The sequence below is a fragment of the Megalops cyprinoides genome, chromosome 22, assembly GCF_013368585.1.
Source record: "Megalops cyprinoides isolate fMegCyp1 chromosome 22, fMegCyp1.pri, whole genome shotgun sequence".
Classification (NCBI taxonomy): Eukaryota; Metazoa; Chordata; class Actinopteri; order Elopiformes; family Megalopidae; genus Megalops; species Megalops cyprinoides.
Genome location: NC_050604.1, coordinates 624,806 through 637,563, shown reverse-complemented (window position 1 = coordinate 637,563; position 12,758 = coordinate 624,806). Strand labels below are relative to the sequence as shown.

The 12,758-nt window shown below is 42.1% G+C and overlaps 1 pseudogene; it reads right to left on the bottom strand.

Annotated features, from left to right (window-relative positions):
* Nucleotides 1–8,894: 8,894 nt before the first annotated feature.
* LOC118769997 lies at nucleotides 8,895–12,271 on the bottom strand (annotated as a pseudogene).
* Nucleotides 12,272–12,758: the final 487 nt, after the last annotated feature.

Genomic DNA, 12,758 nt, shown 5'->3' with positions numbered 1-12,758 from the left:
TTCAGTAGTGATTGGGTTTCCAAGTGTGAAACTGAGCTTTGATCATTTTCAGAGCTGTCTTTACCCCATCTGTAGCTGGGTTTGATTTTGTGCATTTTCCCAGGCTTTGTGTAAATGTTTCTGTTCTGTTCAGATAGACTGTGATTTGACTGTGATCAGAGAGTGGTGTCAGTGGCTTGACTGTGAAGGCTCTCAGAAAGGTCAAGTTCAAATCTGTTATGGCATAGTCCACAGTGCTATTGCCAAGAGCTTAGCTATAGGTATACCGTCCAAGGGAGCCCCCCCCCCCCCCCCGTAGCTTACCGTTGACAATGCACAGACCCAGGCTTTGACAGAGCTGCAGCAGTTTCTTCCCATGTGCATTTGTGGACTTGGCGTAGTTCTGTCTGGGGGAGTAAATGGAGTAATGGATATTATCTCCCATTATGAAATCATCACCTTGTGTGCTGACAAAGTCAGGTCCATTCCCAGTCCTAGAATTTAGATCTCCACAGATCATAACATGACCCTGAGTCTGAAAGTGGCTGATTTCGCTCTCTAGGTCAGAGAAGGTGTCCTCATTAAAGTAAAGGGACTCTATTGGGGGAATATAAATTGCACAGAGGAAGAGATTTTGAGGTGTCAGTATGGTTTGTATTTTGATTTTCAGCCACAGATTATTTTCTCCTTTTTTGACTAGTTCTGAGTGTGAAAGTTCTGATTTAAACCAAATAAGCATCCCCCCTGAGTTTCTTCCTTGAGTCACTCCTTTCAGTTGGGTAGATGGGACTACTAATTCTTTGTAACCTGGGGTACAGCCAGTGGGCTCATCTCCTCTACACCATGTGTCCTGCAAAATTAAAACAACAACATCCTTTACTGATGTAATGAACTCAGGGTCTCTACTCTTTAAACCAAACACAGATGATTTTAGACCCTGAATGATCCACAGTGAAACACAAAAAGATTTCATTTAGTCTCTCAATGTAGTTTTATGTTGATTGCATTTTTTAAAAAAAGAGAGAAACATTGAAAAACTGCATTTGTAACTGTAATGTTTTGAATTAGGCATTTTAGTAATAAGTAACAGAGTGAAACATGTAAACTTTTTTTTTATCATAGTTAATAATTTTTGTCCATTTACCATGTGGTTGGGTATCTCTTACCATGATCCACTGCCCATTAGGCGTGTACAGATGGGGCTGAGCATCTGTTGAATGTCTTTGAGTTCAGTGCTGGCAGGCCTTCCTGTTCCACTGAGTGCCTGAGCGTAGGTGAGCATACCTTGCCGAGGCTGGAGTTGCTGGGGTGGTGGAGCTGGGTTATGGGGCAGTGCAGGTACAAGGCGAGTTGTAGCTTGCGGTGGAGTTGCTGGTCCAGGGTTCTCGTGGGGTCTCCTCTGCCTGCCTGGTTGTGGTGGACAGTGTGAGGTGTGATATTGGATCCTCGGTGGGGGGGTTTGCAATGCTCTGTCTGGAGGTGCTGAGGTACGTCCCAATGGTCGAGGGGTATTTGGGTGTCCTCTGTTGTTGTGTTTTTGAGGGATGATTTTCAGAGTGAGTGCAGCATCTTTCAGTGTCTTAACAAACATAGGGACTACCTCTTTATGTAGATGGATGTGGTCATAGAGGCAGTCAGTGTTCAGAGTGGGGTGATGGGCGAGATGGACATTTGGCCGTAGTGCACAACCCCTGGAGATGCTGGCATTGAGTGGGTGAAAATCTTTCCTGGGCAGCAGGGTGGATATGACAATCTTGGTTTGTGGAAATGTGTTGCAGGCCTTCTCTATTACTGCTCTCAGTGAATCAGCTACTCTCTCTTGCTGAGCCCTCAGGTCATTTGTTCCTGTGTGGATCAGGATGTGACTTGGTGACCCAAGTTGTCTCTTGTTGAGAAGCTCTAAGGCTTTTTGGGTAATGGGGCACCAGAGCTTAGCTGCTTTGTGTTTTGGGAAGAGCTTTTTCTCATCAATGAATTTACCGTTTGAGTCCATGAGAAGAACAATGTTTGCTCTCTCTGGGTTTTGCGAATCCTGTCTCTCACCTGTGTTTTCCTCATGAGTGTTGGACTCTGTGTGTGTTGGCTGGCTAGAGGGGGCTGCCTGTGAGCTGGTAGATGCAGAAGAAGGTGGCTGGGTTTAGGAGTCTTGGTTGGTCTGGGTGGGGGTCTGTGGTGTTGGTGGGTTTTGATGGCTGAGGGAGTACAGCTGCTCTCTCAGGCTCTGCACTGTGCTGTCTCTGTCTTTCAGCTCCTCTATGAGTGCTGCCAGCTCTCTCCTGTATTTATCTCTGTCCTGCTGCAGCTCTTTCACCTGCTCTCTCTGAATATCCAGCTCCTCCCTGTAACTGTCTCTGTCCCTCTGCAGTTCTCTCACTTGCTCTGTTAGTGCAGACAGCTCTTTCCTGTAGCTGTCTCTTGTCTGTTGTGACTGCTGTTTAAGAATAGTCTCCCTGAGTTGCACTAGTTCAGTTTCTAGCTGTGTGAATTGTTCTTTCATTATGATCAGGGAGTTTTGTGTTGATGGTGGTTGGTCCTGCTCTGAGGTGGGGGGTACATTCATCTCCTCTGCCCTGCTGCTGACAGTAGGGGCAGTCTGTCTCTCTCTCCCTCTGGGAGTTCTCACAACCATGGGACCTCTCATTGGCCACTGTTTTTTTTAGTTTATTAAATCCAATTTGAAACTCTCTTAGGTTTCCTTGTACCATGATAGTTCCATTCTTGTAAATGTTCACTGTTATCATTATACTATCAGGGTCATTTGAGTCTCTGATTTTTATTTTCCACCTATTGCAGATTCCCTCTTTTTTCACAGAGGGGTAGTACTTGATCAGAGCTTTGTGCCAGGCACTTGGATTGTCTGAGTAGAAGATGAGATTGCTTACTTCACCTTTATTGTACAGATCTCCAAAAAGTGTCTCTGGTCTCAGGAGTTTCTGTTTGAACTGTTTTCTCTGGGTTCCATTAGTAATCTGTGGGGGGTACTGAACTGGACAATATTCAGTGCGGAGTGGGAGATGGACACTCTCTGCAGGACAGTGGGGGAGGGGCAACTCCTCTTCTGATTGGATCATTTTATCAGCTCATTTGAATGGATACAATTTAGAATGTTGCAAGGGGTGCTGCCTAACTGCCTAACTGTCCTCTTGAGCTTGAAATTTAACAGTTTAGCTAAGATTTAGCAAATTAGCTTAGCTTTATCCTTGATTTTAAAGCCCCATTTTTAAAAAAGGTAAAAGCTCAAACTCAGGAATTTTTGCAGACTGTTGTACTCACTTCTGATCGGTGTTTGAAAAGATGGATTTTATCTGTGTTCCAGTTTACCTCCTTGTCTTTTGCTGATCTCCTTCTAAGAGTTAGCAGCTCCTCTGCTCTTCTGTCCCTTTAGCTGTCCCGTTAGCGATCTTTTGTTGATTTCTCTCCTGTTTTCTTGTTTTTTTTTCACTGTTTTTGTTTAGATTCACTCTTTAGGTAACATCATACTGCTGATGTGTACAAGTATTTCAACTTTCTCTCTTTTTTTAAAACTGCAAAAAACAAAAAAGAAACTCTAGTAGCTCATACAAAGCATGACTCTCCTTTCTCCCTCCCTCTCCCTCCCTTCTCTCCCTCTCTCTACAGTATCCGCTGATAATATCGGCACGCTGATTTATCGCTCAGGCTCTATTTAGAATATCACTCAAGTGCAGGGACATGCATCCAGTTTCTAAGAAAGGTGTTGGTCATATTTCCTGAGTGCTATGTACAGACAGCAGTGAACCGTTTTAAAGGAGCAGAACAGAATAAAGCAGGCACAATATTTAACCAAATGCTTGCCCTTAGGTGTTGAATTGTACAAAACCGCTGGAATACTGAGAACTCCACTGTTAAAAGATTTCTTAAAGAAAAAGAAACACTTTCCTTGAGAGGAACACATTATCCACTAATTGTAATTTTACACATACATATAACACATTTCACATCCTCTCACTGCAGTGGAGTTTAACATACACAGAGTCCATAATCCATTTCTAATATGTTCTTGCTGCTAAAATGTCCTTGTGATCTACATTGGCAAGGCATACTGGACTTTAAGAGCAGGAAGTAATGAGCATGAGAGAAGAACTGCATTAGAACAAGAGAAAAGAAAACCCCAGTGGCTATACATTTTACACAAGTAAAGCACCATGTTTGTTCTCACTCCATGGAGAGGGGGAGATGGTCACTGGTCACTATAACATAGGGAATATTTCTGGATTTATATCCTAGCTTCATATCTGTGTCCTGTGGAAAAGGGCATTGGGTTTTGCTTGATATTTGGTGGCGTCTGGGATAAATCTGAAAAAAAAAAAACACATGTAGTCATCATGTGCGTTATATTACAATTCACAATATCTAATAATTATGTTCAATACAATTTTATTTGTTTGGTGCTTTTCACAAAGGACATGTCACAAAGCAGCTCCACAGAGGTTCTAGACCTGAACCCCCAAGAGCAATCCAACAATGGTAAGGAAAGACTCGATCCATCTGCCTCTGGATAGCACCATGCACTCTAATTAGATTCAGGGCAGTGAGGGTATGTTAGATCCATCCATTAGGTACAGAGAAAATTTCTGAGAAGGAGTGGGACCATCTGGCTGGGTCAAGTATCTGAGTCAATCAAATCTGACCTCTTTCAGAAAAATCACTGCAGCTGCACATTATCACAATTCAGAGAGGCAAATCATACCTAATCCCTGAAAGCAGAAAATCACAGAGCACAACACAGTCAAACGAGGCTTTACAAAAAACAAATCAGCATGACCATGATTTGAATCTGAACATTTTAATCATTTGATGTTCCAAATGCAGTTGTAGTTTCCAGTTGGGGTGAAAGTTTGCCTGTTCAGTATTCAGACGTCAACAAACCTCTTAGCTTAGCCTCTGTAAGCAAAGACAGCGCTTCATAGGGTGAATGGGATCCCTTGCAGTCAGTGAGCTGCAAATGAATTTCCCAAAACTAATTTCATATTTAAGTGCTGTTGCACCACTTATCAGCATCAACATTAAATTTGTTTTTATTTATAATGCAGTAAAAGTATGTGATCTCTGCACAGTGAGTGTGCGATCTCTCTGTAAACAGTGCGCAATCTCTTGACAGCTCCTCTGTGTATTTTGGGCCTGGAAAATTTTGAAATAATGGACAGCCATGCTGTGCATGAGATGAATATATATGTATTGTGGATGTGTGTGTCTTTATGTGGTGAGTGGTGGGCATGTTTGTGTGTGTGTTTATTTGGTGTGTGTGTGTATGTGAAATAAACTATTTTCCCATGGCTCCTTGTTTGTATTGTAGCATCTGGGACTGAGCCCCATGCAAAGCGCCTGAGTTGGCTGAACTGGTCCCAGGCTGGGAGAGTTTACATAACTGAAGTAGGTCATTAAGTGAGTACACCTCTGCAAGGGCAGCCCTTTAGAGACTCACCACCTGCACTGATGGTTGCACACAGAATCCACAACATCATCACTAAAATCATCTCTAATGCCACTGCTGCATTTTGGACTTAAAATGCCTTTGGGATCTCTAAACTACCTTCCTCCTTATCTATGTCTGTGTCAGGAGGTAAGCTCACAGTTGCTGCCGTTGTTGAACCTCTCATTGGGGAATATTAACTGGGTACTGCAGGTGCGTTGTTGAGCCTGGGTTATTGGATGATTGTTGCCGCCAAACTGGCGGAGCTCGTGGCTCTTCTGAATTGTTACTGGGGTGACAGGTATGGAATGGCTACAGTGCAGACAGTCTGGGGACGGACGGCTCTGAGAAAGGAAGGCTCTGCTAGCTGATTTTACTGGGGGAATTTTTTTTTGTTTCGTTTGATTATTTTTCGTTGTTTTTGGTTATTTTAGGTCGGTTTGTCTCACATTTTCCGCCAGGTTTCTTTTTCCTTTGCGAATATTTTTGTTAATGATAAGTATCGTTTTGTTTTTTGTTTCGTTTTGGTTTAATTTGGGGGGAAAATCCCGGGAAGGGATTCCATTTTAATTTGTAGTGCGTGTGTGGAACAAGTGGTGGCAAGCACTTCGGATCTGGACCGCCTTCGTGGAGTGACGCATGGAGCAGGCGATACCGGCTGGGGGAGGAGAGGGGAAGAGAGCCTGTAGAGCGGCGGAGCAGCAGAACCCCAGGCTGGGCAGGATGCGAATCGGGGCGGTGCCCCCGCGCAGTAAGGGACATGACTGGCGGTGATACCGTGGTGTGTGTGTGAGCTCTTTTTAAGGCTGCCCATCCTAGCAGTGAGGGTGATCTGTCCACGTGTGTCTTTCCCCCCAGTGCGGTTGAAATTCCTGCTCTGGAGCTACATGAGGAGGATGAGCAGCAAACACCAGCGTCTGGAGGCAGTGGTCTGGACCAAGAGCAACAGCAGCACTCCATCCCTTGTTTTGTTTGGATTTTGTTTTTATTTTGGGGCACAAGTGAGGCCCGGCATAGAGGCGTGGGCTGAGTTGCGTCCCACCCTTTTTTTAAATTCTTTTTGCATGTGTGTGTGCATGCGTGAGTGGACCTTCTCCTCCCTGGTGTGGTTACTCCCCCCCCCCCCCCCCCCTTGGCTGGCCGAGAGGGGTCTCGCCTCTGTCGCGAGGGCCGGCGCAGGAGACGAGTCAGAGAGTGGTCACCATGTGATGTGTGTGCGTGTGCACGGGGATATTTTCTTCCAGGCTTGTAGTGCTGTGTGGGGAGGAGTCTCGCTCCTGGCAACCAGGATCTTGTGATGAGAGGACAAGACAAGGGAAGGTCTGCCGTCGTGAAGGGGTGGAGGAAGGTTAGGAGGGGAGGTCCACAGAGCATGAGCCGTCTGTTTATGAATTGTGGTACTTTTAATAATAAAGTTCTTGTACCTGTACCTCCGGTGTCCCGGTTGTCTGGGGCGGGCGGATCCTTTGGGGGAACCTGAGCTGGGGTAGCGGGGGCCAGCGTTGGCAGCTCCTGACATCTATCTATCCTATTGATTACTATTTTCTTTAAAAAAGGCACTCTACACTAGCCTAGCACTTAACTTTTTATCTTACTGACCTCTTGTACTACTTTGTGATAACTACTCTTAGCATAGTGATGCACTTATTTGCAGGGTTGGGAGGGTTACTTTTAATATTTATTCCACTACAGATTACAGAATACTTGCCCTAAAATGTAATTTGTAACGTATTCTGTTAGATTACTCAAGGTAAGTAATGTAAATACGTTAATCTAAATACTTTGGATTACTTTCTGAACACTATGTTCTTAATTTTCAAAAGTATGTAAGTAAAAGCGTGAATGTGGCATATACTGGTTGAGTGATTCTCACGAATAATGTCCAAGTGATGTCAAAATCTAAATAGTTAAACTTGAGTGATTTTTTTTTACTGCAATACATAAAATACAGTCTATATTTTTTAATTATGATAATATTTCATGTGAAAAAAAAACATTTAAAGCATTTTATGAAAGTTTTATAAAGACGTACACCAGTATAATTCTCACTACCATATGTTTTATGATGAAGGAAAAAAACTAATTAAGGTCTATTTTACTGAAATTTTCATATTTAGACAAACAGGTGCATGAAGTGATCACAACAGTATGTTAAAAGTAGTATTCAAAATATTTTAATATACTTTTTAAATACAATTTCTCTCATTACCAAAATACAGAAGCCATTTGAAGTTCATAACTGTTTTTTAAAGAATGTTCATCCGACTAAGGTTCTGAACGGTTATTGTTTGAATGTTCACTTAGCATTGTTGTGGCTAACATTTTGGTATCCCTATGTTAAGTCTATGGGCATTTCAACAAAGTTTCTTCAGAACTGTAAATTTTCATTCAAAAACTGTACATTACATGAAAACATGAGTTAGAAAAGGCACGAGCCACCCTAAATACATTGTGAGTGAGAAAGGAGTACCTTAACAATTTAATGTATAATATGCCTAGTGTAAAATTGTTGGAGTAATCGCAGTTTTGAACATATGATATTTCACTTGTTTTGTCACTGTATCTACTCGTTAGCTTGTTATCTTTAATACTATACCTACTAGCCTACTAGCTAGCTTAATAACTAATCCGGTGCAGCCAAACTATATAAAATAGCTAGGTAGCAATCAGTATTAGCTTAAATAATGAAAAAGAGAATTTACTTCAAGATGCTTCTTCAGGTTAGAGGTCGACTCTTTTGAAGCAGATAGCAGTTTGGTTGCTGGCAAACGCAGCTTGCAATTGTACTGTTATGTTGCGACCTTTGCCAAATTTGAAATTTGAATTGAATTGAATTGAAATTTGGTCCCTGGTTCCATGACATAAACGCGTTGTGCTGGTTGCTTTCTGTCTCACTCTCCATTCTACTGTCTTGTGAGTCAGGCAGGCTTCATGAAGTAATGTAATGTATAATATTGGAATATTGCGTTATATTGCATATAATTGAATATTGCATATATTTGTGTAACTGACCAGAAGTAGGCTTTGCCTTCTGTCTGGGTTACTTGGGCCTTCCCAGCCACCTCCTGGCTGACACACAATCAGCTGATTGGACAGCAGTATATTTAAACCCTCAAAGTAGCGACTAGGCAGTATTCTCATTCCTGGGGTGTGTTCCAGAGAGAAGGTTAGAAAAATCATAAACTTAAACTTGAATTCTGACTTGTGTTAGCGAAACACTACACGTGCTGAACTTTTGGTTCCAGAACAGATGATTCCAATTCCGGAGATTAAGTTCACTCAACCTTGGATAGGCTAAATCTGAATTATGTGCGTTTGTTAGGTTTCAAGTAGCCTACATTTAAAATATGTTGTGTTCTAGGATGAAGACGATGAGACTCTCTCAGCATTTACAGAGAGGCCTATGGAGGTATACCTTAAATTCTGAGAGGGGTAACTTCTAATAATTTGGTCACAGATTAGAATCTTACTTGTCATTGACCTGTCAGACCACGGCTTGCTGTTCCCCTTCCCCTGTGGAGGAATCCCCATCCAACTCCAGAGAACATCTTAGCACAGTAAGAATAGCTTTTCACATGTCTCTTTATCACCCATGTATCTAACTGAAATCATAAAACGAGAACACTATAACCTCCTCTAACAAAATGTCGTCTCTCTTCCCAGATGCCGGTAAAAGATCTATATAAAGTCCATCTGGAGTAGCAAATAAAAAAAATATGACTTCCAGATGGACCACATACAACTTCAAATCAAAAAAACAAAACCTGAAATTGAAATACTGGAGCACATGCTAAAGGTGGATTTATAAAATGATTTTATTTTTCCACTGGTGTGCATTAAATTAAAGCATGTCCTTTCATTTTTATTTGCAGGACATAAAGAGGAAATGAGAAATCTGCTGACTAACTGCTGTATTCATTGAGCATGCACGAAAAAAATAAATGAATAAAAAAAACTGCAGTTGGAGTGAGTCATTGAAGTGGTTTTTGCAAATCGTGTTCCTCACAGTCCAGCTATCTCCGTTGTCAGGAAGGTGGCAGGGGGGTGCATCATCTTATTCTACAATTGCAGGAGAGCATCTTTCTCCTCTTATTGTGGCAATATTGTGTAACACCACACTTGCCACAATGATGTCACATGCCCTCTCTGGAGTGACCTTGAGCCCACACAGGCACTGGAACCCAGCCTTGAGGATGCCAATGGTCATCTCCACGATGGCTCTTGTCCTGCAGTGGGCCAGGTTGTAGGGACACTGTGCTCCAGGCTCAGGGTCAGGGCAGGGGGTCATTAGAAAGGGCAGGCAGGGGTAGCCTTTGTCCCCAAGGAGGATATCATCATAGTGTCCTGTTATCACATGACAAAGTAACCATAGGTTATACACTTACATACAAACATACATACATACAAACAGTGGCGGAGCCAGAGGGGTGTCTGGGGTGGCACTGGCAGTCTGATGCTGATTGACATCTCATTTCACCTCTTGTTAAAAGAAGAGTTTAGTTTGACATCCGGCGGCGCCTTTTTCAAACCGAGGACGAGGAAGAGAGAATATTTCCACAGCTCACGAGTCACGTGAGCGACTGACACAACCATGGCAGACCTGCGGCGAAAACACCATTTTGAAGTAAGTTTTAAGGTTTAGCATCGGGTTTAGGTTTCCTGAACAACTTTTACAAAAGCTGAGTCACTGTGTAGATGCATATTGGCAATTTGGCTCCATAACAGACAGTTAATCAGATAAGAGAGATCGGTTCCCAATTCAGCCTAACATTATGTTTACATCTGTGCTAGTAATACACGCCACACATATACAGTGCAGCGTCGTAAGTTACAGTATACGAGTGTTTAGCTAATGTGGGGTAACTAGTACAGCTGTCAGTGTTCAGCAAGCTAACATTTAGCAATTTAAAATCCATTAATTCAGTTAGATTTTTGTACTTGAACAATTTTTTTTACCCAATTTTTGAAGCAGTTGTTATTATCAATCTGTTAACGTTACTCAAAAGATTACCACAATTTGCATATAGCCTGTTTGCTATTGTAAAGGTGTAAGAAATTATAGCTACATACTGCAGAGTAGGGCTAGCCATGATCTAACTAGTAACTTGTAGAGGCTGGTAGAGGATTTTAAGGTACAGTTATGATAATAGGGATTTGTAATTAAGATTGAGATTAGGCTAAAATGTGGGTAATTGGATGCTTAGATGTAACCATAGACTGTCTTATTTTTGCATTGGGTCAATTAAAACAATCATGAAAAGAAAGGGAGAGATATCAGACTTCTTTTTAAAGAAGAACAAACAGGCAGATCAGGTGCAAACAGACCCTAGCCCTTGCATCACCACCGGACCCCAGAGCAGCTCCCTACTTGAGGCTAGTCAGAGTCATTGTGGTCAGACTTCACAAGGACCCAGTCTACCACCTCCAGGTCAGGGCACCTACCAGGCAGTCAATCACATGCCCAGTTCAGAATTTAAGTTTAGCTTCAGTTTGTAACAATAGATGATTTTGTCAGATTAAGCCTCACTTAAAATGTTGGTTGTTGATTCATGTGTGTTCTTGTTTTGATGGCTTATATATTGATGGCTTGATGTGATTATATATTCATGAAAACAGTGACCCAAGTCTCTCCAGTATACGAGTAAAGTGTACAGTGTACAGTACAGTGTGTGTGTGTGTGTGTGCGTGCGTGCGTGCGTGCGTGCGTGTGTGTGAGAGAGAGAAAGAAATTGAGCTGCAGTTCCGAGGTAGAGACACTCGCTATTCATAGTATGTTAAAGAATTACCCCTAGAGTAACCCTAGTGGACCACACTATCTGCCACATTGAAGAACTCTGGATTAAGCTAATTATTACTTCTACCTCTAATGAGCAATCATAGGATTCATTCATGCTCCTTAGATGCCAGGTTAGGGTTACACACTAATTTTCTGTCATGGTCTATGGACCCCTGGAAGTAGCCTTGGCCACCCCATGTATAAAACTCTAGTTCTGCCACTGCATACAAAACCGTAAAAGTAAGAATTGAAGCATCAATCACTATTTGCAAGGTAATTTACCCTGTTCAAACTTGTTGTACAAGGTGGGCTCACGAAACACCCTTGAATCATGTACAGACCCTGGCCATTTGGCTTCCACATTTGTGATGATGTGGGTGGCATCACATACTATCTTGACAATAGAGAATGAGTTGCATTACTATTGAAATGAAGATTTGACTTTTGTCATTACCTGCACACTGATGCTGTGAAAAGATTTCCTATTCACATAATCTCCTTTGTTCACACTTGGAGTTTTAATAGGAATCTGTGTTCTGTACACACAGCCAATTACGTTTGGAAATCCTGAAATGTTAGATAATAATTGCTCATTGTCCAAACAGCTCAGTACCTAAATCCTTCATATGGATTTTTGCATAAGATTAACCAACCTATTATTCTGCAGAATTCCTCTTTGATAACCCTTACTGCTTTATGTCCTGGGAAAACAATAAAAATGTACAGAAAGTGCTTCAGTGCAAGGCACACTTTTCAGATGGATCTGCACACTGTTGCTTTCCCGATATGTTCAGCATCTCCGATCTTATATAGAAAGCTGCCATTGGCAAAAAAACAAAGGGCAATGCACGAGTTTGTAACGATGTGAGCGCAAATCCACGATGAGTGATGTTCAAGATGTGAGGTTTAAGAAGGTTGTTGAGGTAGATTATGGACAGTGAAGAAAAACAATAATGCTCGCAAAGAAACTCCTCTGAAAATGAGAAAATATCACAACAAGGTCTAATAAGCCGTTCTCGGTGAAGTGCTCGGCGAATAATTCGAGCCTCCACGTCAATTGGCCCTTCAATGAAAGGGCATGACATTATCGAAACAGATGAAATGTCTAATTGAATTCCCTGCTACTTAAATACTGCAGGCGTGGTCAGGTTTAACTCAAACTTGCCATTTTTTCAGGTTAGTTTCAGAGCATAAGTTGTCACAGTAACTGAACTGGACTTACTCTTATCCTCGTATCTGGAAAAAAAAATTCCAGATTTCCGTGAATTTCGAGTTAAAAGATTTGGTTAACTTGCAAATTTTGCTTACTGGAACACACCCCTGGTTGCTTTGCTAGGTCCTCGCTGGAGACTGCCTTGCTGTGGAAAGACTGATGCTGTTTTGTGTCATTCCTACAGTGTGGAAATAGGCAATTGCTGCAACTTGCAGGTAGGGAGCACAATGCCTTTTTTCCCTTAACTTGTACTGCACATAGTTTACCACCTGCAAGGTTAGAGACGAAAGAAGTGTTAAGAACTCATGGTAACTTTGTTGGTTGTAACTGGTTGCACTTATATTCGCAGGAGTTTGCCA